This window comes from Grammomys surdaster, unplaced genomic scaffold (assembly GCF_004785775.1).
Source record: "Grammomys surdaster isolate TR1022 unplaced genomic scaffold, NIH_TR_1.0 125973, whole genome shotgun sequence".
Lineage (NCBI taxonomy): Eukaryota > Metazoa > Chordata > Mammalia > Rodentia > Muridae > Grammomys > Grammomys surdaster.
Window position 1 is genome coordinate 2,908,228 of NW_021620790.1, and position 13,912 is coordinate 2,922,139.

A 13,912-nucleotide genomic window follows, 5' to 3' on the forward strand; every position below is an offset into this window, starting at 1 on the left:
ATAAACAAGAACAAACGAACTGCATTCCTTACTGCTGAAAAACTTTATGCCTTTATATCAAATTTTCTTTATTCTATGCTGTCATTAGAAACCAGGACTGATTTTCTTATTTCTTTTTCCTCCTCCATGCTATTTAGATTTTAACTGTAACATAAACCCCTGAGTAATTAATTTTATTGAATAGTATCTACTATCTCCAATAAGTTCTTCATTCACAGACTCAAACCATTATAGACAGAAAATACTTAAAAGAAAATCATCTTTATATTGGGCAAATGCAATTCTTAAACTTGCTAATACTCCCTAAACAACACAGTAAAACTATTTGAAGGCTATCAAATATATACAAGATAATACAATAATTTGATGATGACTGACAGGAGGACTGTGTAGATTCTATGTAAATAACATGCCATTTTATATGAAAGATCACAATATCTGTGTATTTTCGTAGGGATAATAGGTTTAGAAGCAAACACTGACAGGTATGTAGGCCAAGTATTCCCTTGACTGATTTAGCCAGTGAGTATTATTTAATCTGAAGCAAGAGGGTTCTTCTAGAAAGTGACAATTTTCTTTCTGCTGCTTCTCCTTCCCTTTTAGCTTTCTCCCACTCTTTCACCAAGCAGATGAATCCCACTCATTTTCTCAGCTTACTTGTTCTCATTGGAGCATATGGTAGTAGGTGCTTAGTCACCAAGGTCTGTTGTAATAGAGCAAAGAACAGTCAAAGGCAGTAGAAACTTTGCCAAAGTCTCCCTGAGAAGCCCCACTTAGCAATAAGGAAGATGGGTACTTCTCCAATGTGATTTCAGAGATTTCATGAGACCTCTTTCTGGAAGTGTAACTGATTACCTTGATGCACAATGGACATTAGCAGACCCATTAATGGAATTTAAGAATTCTTTAACTCAGAAAGAATAGCAATTCAGCCAAACTAAGGATAGGCTTTCTTGAGTAAATATCATATATGGTTCAGAAGCATGAAAACATCTCAGCACTTTGTGGTTTGTTTTTATTAATTGTTTTATTTTTTTTTACATTCTAGACATTGCCTCCATTCCCAGTCCCCTCTTTGTTAGTTCCTCATCCCATTTCCCCTCCCACTTGCCTCCAAGAGGATGCTCCCCTTCTCCACCTCCCTCCAGACAGCCCCCTTTGCTGGGGTCTCAAGCCTCTCTCGTTAAGGAGGGTTAGGTAGATCTTTTCCCACTGAAGCCAGACCATACAGTCCTCTACTATATATGTGCCTGGAACCTGGGACAAGTCTGTTTATGCTGCCTGATTGGTGGTTCAGTCTATGGAATCTCTCAGGGGTCCAGATTAGTTGAGACAGATGGCATTCCTATGGGGTTGTCCTCTGCTTCAACTCCTTTAATACTTCCCTTAATTCCTCCATACGGGTCTCCAACTTCAGTTCAATGGTTGGGTATAAGTATCTGCATCTGTCCCATTCAGCTCAGAACTTTTCACTGACAAATTCGTTTAGCATGTGTAATGGATTAAGATGCTCAGCCAACACACCTGTCTTTTCCTATTAACTTTGCACAATAGCAGAAATTGAGTCAATTTTACAAGACATATTTCTTGAAGACTCTAATGTTCACCTACAAACTGGAGATAATATTAAAAATATAATGACCTGAAACAAAATATTAAAAAATGAAATATATGAAATACCAGGTTACATCAGGGTTAGCCATGAAGACAGGGAAAGGTAAAACTGATACAATGATTCTGAATTCATTTTGGTTTTGTGCTTTCCTTGTTTCAGTAGGCACTAGAGTTGGGAGGATGTGACAGAAATAGTTCAAGTTCTACTGGATTGTGGGGCTAACACAATCACAATAATTTTAACCAGTAAACTTAGCTTACTGATATTTCTATATGAATTTGTGATCTGGGGCTAAGTAAATTCTTGTAGCGTAAGTTTTAGGAAAATGAGACATGCAAGAAGAACAAGTATAATGGCATAAACTCATTATTCTAGAGTTTAGAATGTGGAGATAAGCAGAAGAAATGTGGATAAGAAATGTGGATTTCCAGGCTGGCTCGTGTAGTCTACTTGAAAACCTCGTAGTTCTAGTAAGAGATAGTTTCTCAAAATGATGGTAGATAGTTCCATCCATGAGGAATGACACTTGAAGTTGACCTCTAGTCTTCACATACATGCATACACACACACACACACACACACACACACACACACACCACATTCTATCATCTGATACCACCTTATTCTATTTCTTCATCTCCTCTAACAACCACACTAAAGTGCTTAAATAGTGATATTTACATGCATCCATATTTCCCAGTCAGATACAGAAAGGTTCTTTTCATTTCGTGTAAGAATAATATAGTTAGTTGATCCAACTTAGATACATTTTTATTTGAAATTAAGGTCCCTAGAAATCTTGACCCAGTTTCTGGCCCCAAAGATCTAAGTTCATACATGATAAAGGAGCACTTTCCCTAATATCCTATGGATTCCTCTAAGACAAAGGAATTTCGACCTGCCTTTTCTCTGCTTTTTTTCTTGGCTGACCCACATAGAGTTTTATTTAATCAATACACTGAAAAGTAACAGTAAAACATGTAGTAAAATATGCATTATTATATAGTATGACTTTTCTGGGTAAAACAAGGTGATCATTTTGGAGTAAATATTTTCTTAACTTCATAGCCATGACAACTGAAAGAATAGAACAAATACAGAAGTAGAAGTAGTCAGTACTATGATAATAAGGAAAATGAAGTACGATAAATGAAAATTTATCTTTCAAATAAGGGGAGGTGGGAGGGTCACTGTACTCTCATTTAGGACTCTAGATATTACTCCTTCCTTTCTCACCCCATCTGCAAATTATTTTGGAAGATTCTGGAGTATATAGTATATGGAAGCCCAACTGAAAAGGAGTCTCCAGAGTGCAGTTCCCATAACAATATCATTCAGGATTGGGTAGAATTTTGAAGAGATAGAGTTGTCTGAGTACAGCTCCTGTTTCAATAACCCTTCACAGTGCTGTATAAATATGTTCAATAAAGACAATAGTTAACTACTGACACATTTGTCCAACTGTCTCTTTGACCTGTTATTAGCTTCCTATCTGGGATAAATAAGTATTTGTCCACATCTCCCTAGGAAAGTTAAACCCAATGTCATCCTTCTGTATTGATGTGTCCTCCAAAACATTCACCACAGGATCCACCTAAATCTTAAGTCACCATTGAAGCATAGAATAGTTAACACCATATGTCAGCCTGTATTCCATCAGGAGAAAAAAGGGAGTGTCTAGATCTTTTCTCCGTCAGCCTTTGCACTGAGTTGCTCAGCAAGGAGTCTCATTGGTGAAGTAGGCCACGTAAGAGGGAAATTTCATCTCCTTTCATTTGACAATTAGTAAGTTGGCTGTTGTAGACAAAAATACTCTGATAGTTTGGGATCAGATATTGGAACATTCACTTACCAATTGATTATGCTGTGTGAGGAGGTTTATGAGATGTGAGATTGCTGGAAGAAATATGTCACTATGGGCAAGATGTGAACTTTCAGAGTTTCATCTCATTCCCAGTTTGCTGACTCAGCTTCCTGCTTCCAGTTTAGGACGGGAGCACTGATATTTATTCTTTAATTACCATGTCTGTCTGCTATAGTGATGATGATAGCACTTATCCCTCTGGAACTATAAGTGTGAATAAACCATTCTTTCACTAAGACAATAATGGTCTTTTATCACAGCATTAGAGAGCAAATTAAGACAGTTGTTGAACCAGACCTATAAATAAAACTTTGGTAACCCTAAACAGTTGCTTATTCTAGAAAGTTGGTCAATATATATACCTCTTACATGTATATAAAAAATGTAAAGAGTTTTAAATTATGGGTTAACTTATATAGTTTTAAAAGTGCAGACAAGTGCTGGAGAAATACCTCAATTAGTCAAGTGATTGTTGTGCATGCATGGGACTAACTGTTTTGTATCCATCACAGATAAAAATAAATGTAGGTTGGTCATACACGATTATAATTCCTCTGTCCTTTGTAAGCAGAGACATGGAGTTTTCTAAGGATCACTTCCTATCTGACCTGGCTAGATTAATGAGCTTCAAAAACTACAAAACAGATAGCACTTTAGAAACAGCACCTGATGTTGACTTCCAACAAAAGGAATTGGAGAAAAGGTATTTTGATAAGTTCTTACAAGCACTGAATAGGTGTAAAGTTAAATCAGTTCCTAAGTAGTTCAGAGGTTAGTGAACTAATAATCAGATCAATAAAGGGAGAGCCTGGCATCTACGTAGGTTACAAAGTCAGTGGAATATTTGAACAAGAAAATGTAGGAGGAGTTCATCCTGAATAAGTGAGGTATAGTCATTATCCCATCACTACTGTGCAGTCAACTAAGCCCTGGCAATTGTACACTGAAAAGGTAAGGGAAAGTGTGACTCTGAGATATACAAAGGAAGAAACATTCCCTTTATAATATCAGCTTCCACTTTGCATTTTCTCACTGTATCAGCATCTTTTAGAGTGTAGCATAAAGTGAAGGTAATTTGTTCTGAGTTTTTAATTTTGAAATAATGTCTAATATCAAACACAGTGAGTGAACTTGTGACTCAAGTTTCGAGTGAACCTGGGATGAAAGGATTTCTCTCTGTCTCTCTGTCTCTGTCTCTGTCTCTGTCTCTCTCTCTCTCTGCTGTCTGTCTGTCTCTCTCTTTCTCCTCATCCGTAACAAAATTACTAATAAAACATTAACACATTTATACTAAGCTTGAAGATGACACTTAGACATGATCTTATCCTCTTGATTTTTAATCTATAGGATCTAGTGTTTTAACTGGGTTATTTGAAGGGGAAAGAACACTTCAAATGTGAGCAACACCATTTTCTGGGCAAGAGTCCTAGACTGAATTAAAAGGATAAAACAAATTCAGCATCAGTATTCTGTGTTCTCTCTGCTTCCTGCCTGCAACCAAAATGTGATCCACTGTCTCAAGCTCCTATCACCGTACCTTTCCTACATTGATGAATTGTACCTTTAACAATGTGCTAAATAGAGTGCTCCTGACAATCCTTTTCTTCTGTATGAACAAATGAAATTAATATATCCCTATCCAAAGATGTTCTTAATTTGTCTACCTGAAGCTTCCATCCAATGTCTAAGTGCACCTCACCCAACCAAATAGATTGAGGGCCATATGGTTTACAGGGATTTGTTCTTCATCTAGGAGATACTGTAGATTCATTTGTAGGCCTCAGTAATGCTGTAATAAAATACACTGCAAAGTATAGAGGAGTATCTAAGAAGAAAGAAATCGACATCTGACCTTAGACAACTTTACATGACTTTTTCCACATGAAGAGTTTGAGGTGAAGGAGGCATCTAAAGAAATGCACCTCTGTACCCAAGCATCTCTGTGATGTTCAAAAGTCATAGTCTACATTTTATAGAAACAGTGCTTATTCTTCTCTTGAGATTGTGTGTGTGTATATATATATGGTAGCATATGTACATTTGCTCATGTAAACATGAAATGGAGCCTGGAGGACTAATTAGATTGCCTATCCCTAGGTACTGCTCATCTATGCTTGAGGTTTTTTTTTTTTTCCAGCCATTTTCAACCTGCCTAAAGCTATGTCCCTTTAAATATATATTCCCATATAGTGGCCACCCAAAGCCATAAGGTTGTTTTAGCTGTTACTTAATATCAATAATTATGAAATTTAATATAAGTATCTGTGTTTTCAGATGGTGTTAGGGAAACTTTATGAAAGAGCCATTCAATCTCTAAATGGATTTTGACCCACCGATTGAGAATTGCTGGTTTAAATAGTCTCTGACCTGGAATTTCCTGATGAGCCCATCTATGTCCACCTTACCAGTGCTGGGAATTCAAATCTCTACCACAATCCAGAACTGTTTAAATAACTTCCTTATGTGAATGCTGGAGATTTAATTCAGGTCTTCCTTTTTGTGTGCAGACACTTTACTGATGGAGCCATCTCTCAAATCCTACATTATTGATCTAAAATAAGATTTTTAACTAGCTTAAGTTGAAGTGGTACCTGATAGTAACAATTTGAACAATGAAAGAAAATATTGTACCCCAAAGAAATTATATCTTCTTTGAAATAAGCTTGACATGAATTCTCAGATATAATTGAGAAGCATTTGATGAGGAGAGAGAGAGAGAAACACTTTAGAAGCTAAAGTGGAAGTTTGCCTGAAATTTAACACAGACCTGAAAGGTAAGTGAATATGTTGTGTGTATATTTTCATAACTTATACAGTGAAAACTGAAAAGCTTTTCTGGAGTTGGGAAATGATTTAGACCTAATAGATATAAGAACTTTGTCATCAACTCACAGGACTTAGTTGGTGTAGAAGAGCACTAGAGATTTGGTATTCAATGGACTTGAGTTTGAATTCTGGTCTTGCCATTTGAAAGATGTGTATAACATTGAAAACAATTATTTATCTCTTCTGAAATTGATATTTTTCAACCTTGAGCCACATATTTTTATATAATATTAAGATTTTTATGACAATTTTATCATCAGTAAGTCAAAATTGGTAAGTAGAATAGTAAGTAGAATTTAATTTGGTGATAGAGGCCACTAAACAGTGGCAAGGCACTAAACATTGGTGGAGAAAAAGAAACCATCCATATAATTTTACTCCCATCTTTCTAGACCCCTCCTCAACAGTGTATTTCAAAAACCTAACACAGAATCTGGAGATATAGCTTAATAATAAAGTGATTGCCTTAAACTTAGAGGACCTACATTGAATATCAGAACCCACTCATACAAGAAAAGGCTGGGTATGGTTATAAAGGCTGTAATCCCAGCACTGGGGTGGTAGAGACAGGCAGATCCAACCAGAAAGTTATATATACCTACCTGATGACTTCTGGGCCACAGAGAGATCATAGTTGAGGTTTGGTCTGTTGTTATGTATTATAATGCTAGATACTGGCTCTCACAACCTGGTAGTCTCAGGGACTAGGAGATACTTATGTGCACCTAATGATACTCTTTAACCTTGTCTCTAAAGTAATGATTTGTCAATAAAGATGGATAAAATTTGTAGCTAGGTAGAAGAGAGTTAAGTGGAGTTTTCTTTTCTAGTGTTGGCAGTCTGAGGATACCCACGTGGAGAGCAGAGAGAGGAGGAGAGAGAAAGACACCATGGGTTAAGGAACCCTGAGACCTGGCCATAAGGGCTGCCCAGTCTGTGTAAGGGCAGCCTAGATAGAATATGTCAAGTTTTATATCTGGGTTATTTATAGGGTAGTAGACAAATTAATATAGAGGGTTGTTATTTCCCCAGTTCTAATGCTATTAATAGTTCTGATAAATATAAGTGTTTTGTGCCTTTTATTTGGGAAATAAATGATCAGAGGTGAGGTAGAAACCCCAAAATAATTTTTACCATAACAAATGGTGTCTTAAAAAAAAGTGCAGGGGGAATCTGAGAAATCACAATGAATATTGTTTTCTGCCTTCTATGTGCATAAGCATATGGATTGACACAAATAAAGAAGGATCTACACAAACACACACACACACACACACACACACACACACACACACAGGAGGGGCACAGTGAAAAAATGAAAAACCAGCTAAATAGCAAAGCTCATATTTCATTGCATTCCCTGCTTAGAATGGAAAGTTTAGAATACACGGAGGTGTTGGCACAAACCTGACGATTACTCCACAACATACAAGAATTGCAATTTTATTTTGTTATTTATATTTTTTGGATATGAATATCTTTCTCATATGCACATGAACCATGTGCATGCAATTTATGCCATAAGAAGCATTAGATCTTTTAGAATTAAGGATAGTTGTCAGCCAACATATTGTTGCTGATAAACAAACACAGGTTCTTTGGAAAAGCATCCATTGCTCTTAATTGCTGAGCCATCTCTCAGGTTCCCAAGTGCATGCATGTGTGTGTGTATGTGTGTATTCAGTTCTAATTCTCATTGAATTTGATATCTGATTCTTTTTCTTTTTGTAACAGTTCTGTATGAGTTAACATTTTCTACCACTGTAGGAAAAGTAAAGTTATCTTTACCATTCATCTGTGTCAGCATCACAATTGCCAAAGTATCAACTGTTCAGGCAGCTCTCCTCCATCCCACATCCACACTGCTGTACTCCAGGAACAGAATCTCCTCAGTGGTGGTGGGGGTTATTGGCTCTCCCAACCCACCATATGAGTGAGACTCCTTCTAGAAGACAGATGATTCATAAGTTAGGAGAGCAATCTGAAAGGCTACAGAGGAGCTCACAGTGGTGTGTGTGTGTGTGTGTGTGTGTGTGTGTGTGTGTGTATATATATATATATATATATATATATATATATATATATATATACTCCCTCTTTCCTCTGTCCCACTCTTTTCCTTTTCCATCTTTTCCATACCTTATGGATTCCATTTTTCCTTCATCTATTTCATGTATCCCTATATTTAAACATTATACACATATCTACACATACATGTATACATGTAAAAAGATATTTTTATTAAAAGAACATAGTTACTGACTGTTGGAAGACAGCATTAAGAGTCAGGAATATGAACTCAAATTGATAGAACATTAGACAATTTCACAACTGATTTTTGTTTGATCATCTTAAAACAAGCTTAAAGCCACAGTTTATTTTTATATGTAACAATACAACATTTACTATTTAAATGATGCCTTAAAGAATGATTGGCTATATTTTGGGCAGAATAAAGGGATTTTTTCAGTTTATAATATCCCTCCCTTCAGTTTATTTAGAAGTCAATTTTAAGTGGGTCAATGCAAATATGTTTCTAATTACTAGTCATGTTTGAGTACAATTGTAACAATAGTCAGTGGAATTTCATAACCATTTCCTCAAAGAAATAATAGAATTTGGATACTTTTTAAAGACAAAGATGGTATACTTCAATACAAAGCGAGGTGAATTTACATATCTATCATAAAAGGGAGAAATTACAGTGAAGTCAAAACTAGAAAAAACAGCTTTATATTCTCTTCCGTGTCCTCTGTGTTATTTCTCCTGCATCTGTTTTTCTTCAGCATCTTAATCATCCAATATTACTCTCTCTTGGTCTCTTTTTTAAATTTTAAATCAGCTTTTAAACAAATTACAAACACAACATATACACACATATGAATACACACACACACACACACATACAGACACATACATATATATGGTTTGAACCATGTCCCTTTGAAGCTATCCATGACAAAATAACAGTTAGGCCAAGACTAGCCAAACCTGTGTTCCTTTTTGTAGATTGTAAAATGTATGGAAATTAAACAGAATGAAAGCACATATAAAAGGAATTTTGACACACTCCTTGTAGATTTTTATTTATCACATAAATACAAGAAGCAAACTGACCTTATACTGTAAGTGAAGTGATAAATTCTCAAGTTCATAGACTTAAGGGGAAATGAGCCTGTGAAGATCATACAGTTGTGAGCCAGGGAAAATCTTCTGAAATTATGATTCATTGACACAGAGAGGAAAAAAATAACAAGCTTGGATTTCTGATTTCAATATTACCTTTCTGCTATTAGTATTATTACCATTCTGATTGTAAGTACTGCAGTAGCTAACAGCTTCTATTCAGAAAATAATAGTATATACCAAATAAGTACCAACACATATATTTAGCTCCTGGACAGCATCAGTTGAGGAAACCAGACTGGCTTCCCTTGGCAATAGCTGTCTTATTATTGCTTGTCACTTTCTAAACATTTAAAATACAAATATTATGGATTGCTTTACTCATTTTCAAGATTTAAGATTATACTATTAAGGCTAGCTATATAGTGCTATTGGCATAGAGTGCTTGCCTAGGATGCAAGAAACTCTGTGTTCGATTCCCAGCACCATACACACAAACCAGGTATAGTGATCCAGTCCTGCAATCCCAGCACTAAGGATGTTGAAGATCAGAATTTCAACATTGTTCTTAGCTATATAGTCCATCAGAGGACAGCCTGGCCTACAAGAGACACTGACTCAAACAAAGCAAGCAATAATTTTAATACTGTTGGAATTTTCTGTTTGTCCATGCTAATATATGGGACATTCACTCAAGCAAGATTTTCATGTACAGAAAAATCCTTATTTTTTATACATTCACTATCTACATATACAAAAGGCCCACTTCTTCTGAATTATCTACACAATTAAATCTTCCAGAACAGTTTGAGACAGTTAGACAGAAGACATTCAGAAGTTCAACACTGTAAAATATGTGGAAAATGAGGGAAACTCATACTGAAAAGTATAATTGTTTTGAAGTGTTAATTCCAGATAAGAGCTGGAAAAGTCCACCTCCATCTTACCACCACAAATGCCCTAAATTCTACACTGCCTTTGAAACTACCTTACTGTTTAGATTTCCCATGTGGATGCCTATAACAAGTTCTCTTCTCTTAAAGCTATTATTAAATGACACAAACATCTCTATTATCTCAAGTAACTCAGTCATCTTTAAGATATTTAGATGAAATCCTTTTAAACCACTAGCTAGACAACATTTTAGTGGCTTGAAATCTACATGTTGGGGAGTCCAGACACAGTGGTGCTCCAATGCAATCCTAGTATAGGTGGGTAGACACAAACCGATGATCAGGCTCCATTGGTAACTAGGTTAGACTACTCAGAACTCCAAACTAGTGAGAAAGAATACATGGTGGCTGGCACCTAGGAACAATAACCTAACGTTGTTCTCTGACATCCACATACACAGAGAAAGAAAATAGGGCTTTTGAAGTTGAAGTGTGTGTGTGTGTGTGTGTGTATGTCTGTGTGTGTGTGTGTGTGTGTGTGTGTGTGTGTAGAAGTAGGAAAGAAGACAAGAAAAGGGGAAAGAATGAGGATCAAGAAATAGAAGGAGGAAGTAGAGAATGAGAGGAGGAAGAGGAATATTAGTCTATAGCTATTTTTTCATGAACTGTAAAATATGTTGAATATTATTTCTGGAATCCAAACATTGCAGAAGATGAATGTCACTTTTACTAATAGGTAAGACATACTTTGACTCTTTGGGTTCCCTTGATGACTATGAATGTGCTGTTTAAAGAAGAATGTCTTAAAGAGAGAAGACAACAAAATATATGTGTGTTTGCATGTGTGTGTGTTGAAGTAGAGGCCAGAGACTGGTTTCCAGTTTCTTCCTCAAACATGCTGCACCTTATTTTTTGAGATAGGATCTCTCCTTGAGCCAAGCATATTGCAATTTAATTAGACAAGTTGAACAGGAGGCTCCAGTGACTCTCTTCTTCTCACTATTCCCAAACCTGGGACTGTAAACACTCCTGGCTGTCACACCATTTATATAACCACTTCTAGCTTTTTCATTTTCGTTTTTTATTGATGTGGATCTAAGGATATAACTCGGGTACCCCAACTAACTGCAAAACAAATATTTAATCCTAGTTTATTGAGTCATAGATCAATTATGATATTCTTGATACAAAATTAATAATAATAATAATAATAATAATAATAATAAATAATCCAGTAAAGTCATAGAGCAACCGATTTGAACATTTCGGGTTTAATCAGTAGAATTAGAATTGGAGATTTCTCTTGAATTTTGAATTTTCACAGTTTAAGAACAGTAAACACACAGCCTCTCAATGATGTCTGAAGGAGAGCCAGAACAGTTTAGCTGCATTAGCATCCAAGAGCAGTTCAGATAACCTTAAAAGTAATACTAGCAAGGTTTCTAGAGAGCCTGTGAAAGCACAGATGCTGCTATCCTGGGATGTTGCTGCCACTGTTGTTGCTGTTTCAATTTATTTTATTTTATTTTATTTTATTTTATTTTATTTTATTTTATTTTATTTTATTTTTGTCTCAATTCTCTTTAGAAGATTAATATTCTGTCTCTATTTTATTTTGATTAAAAATAATCACATCATCCCCTCAGTTCTCTTTCTTTTCTCAATCCTTTCTCATATCCCATTGCTCTAATTCCTCCCTTTCACATTTATTATTATTATTAATATTATTATATATGTATGCATATATATTTAAGTACAACCTGCTGTGCACATTTATTGTTACTTGCTTACATATGATTTCTGGGCTGATCATTTGCTATTAGAAAGTCAGTTAAGAAGCTTATCCATCAGAAAGACTAACTCTCCCTTTCTCAGGAGTCATTAGTTGTAGTTCTTTGTCTAGGAGTTGGTTCCTATCAGAGTACCCCTTCCACATTAGCATATATATTGGTATTATCATTATTCATGCTTTGTTTGAACATGCATACTTTTGAGTGATTATGCATGTAGCTTCCCTGTCATGTTTAGGAGACATAGTTTCACAGACTACTTCCTGATCCATTGGCCTTCACAATTATTCCACTCCCTCTTCTATGATGTTCTCTGAGCCTTATATGCAAAGTTTGGTGTTTTGACATGATATGTGCTCAGAGCTTTATATTCTGGTTAATTCAGAATGTCAAAAGGAAGAGTAAGCTCCATTTGATTTTTCAATCCAGTTCTATTTTTCTGTTATGCAACCTTTATATCTATCTATCATCTATCCATATATGTATATATATCATACCTTTCAAATATTTTTCAAATCATATAGCCATTTTCCATGATGGTTTTGACTCATCTTTGAGTCTTCTTTTTTTAAGCTAGAGTCTGAAATATCACAGGCTGTATTCAAACTCACTATGTAATCAAAGATGACGCTGAACTTTGACGGATGATCCTTCCATTTCCATTTCCCTGGTAGCAAAATGAAAGGTGTCCACTATTGTGCCTAGTTCATACCATGTTGTTGATAGAACCCATGGCTTCATGCTTGCTAGACAAGCACTTTGCCAAGTTAGCTCTAACCCCAGCCCTTCATCTCTGAGACTAATGCCTCCCACTCATGTGTTCACTCTGAAGCTACGTTGAGAATGTTGGAAAAACTATTCTCATGACTAATCATTTGTAACCTCATGAAGCACTACAGTCTTTCTGAGAAATTAAACCATATGATGAGTAATATTAAATATGTGCTTTAGACATTTTCTTGTTTCTCTGATTAAAAATAAATTATTAAATTTCTGACAAAGGGAACTTAATAGAAAACAGGTTATTTTGGATCATAGAATATGCTATTTGAATCTGAAGTCTATCATGACAGAGAGACATGATAACAGTAACAGGAGGCTTGCTTTACACTTAACCGACACTAGGGATACAGGGAGTGAAAGGAAATAAAAGAAGCTATAATCTCTTAAAGCCTACCTCCAGTGATTTACGTCCTGTTTTAGGACTTCACTTCATAAATGTGCCTTAACATCCCCCCAAAACAGCACAAGCTGTTGTGGATAGCCCCAGCCTTGTATTTTGATGCTAGTTCCACTTTCCTGGGAGGGACTGCCAAGGAGGAGTGAGTCTGTACACAGGTGACTTCTTGTGAACCTTCTGTCTAATTAAATTTATAAAATAAAGGCTAGAGCCAGTGACTGGGCAGTAGAAGGGGAGGTGGAGAAAAAGGCTTAGGGGAGGAGAGAGGAAGAGGAAGTCGACAGAAGAGGAAGTTGAAGGGGGAGGAATTCTATGGAGGAGCAGGAGGAGGAGAAGCACATGGCCTGGAAAAATCTCAAGTTATAACGGATCTCATAGCTGGGGAATAGAGTAGTGTAATGGTAAATCTACCCAATCTAGGCATGCAGTTCATATCCATAACTATTGAGTTGTGTTTTCCTTGACTGGTCTTATTTGGGTCGGAGATTTACCACAACAACAAGCCATGAGGACACTTCATATCTAAACCGCAGACCACAAATCCATACAAGTTGTAAGTTGTAAATCACTTTCTCTCTCTCTCTCTCTCTCTCTCTCTCTCTCTCTCTCTCTCTCTCT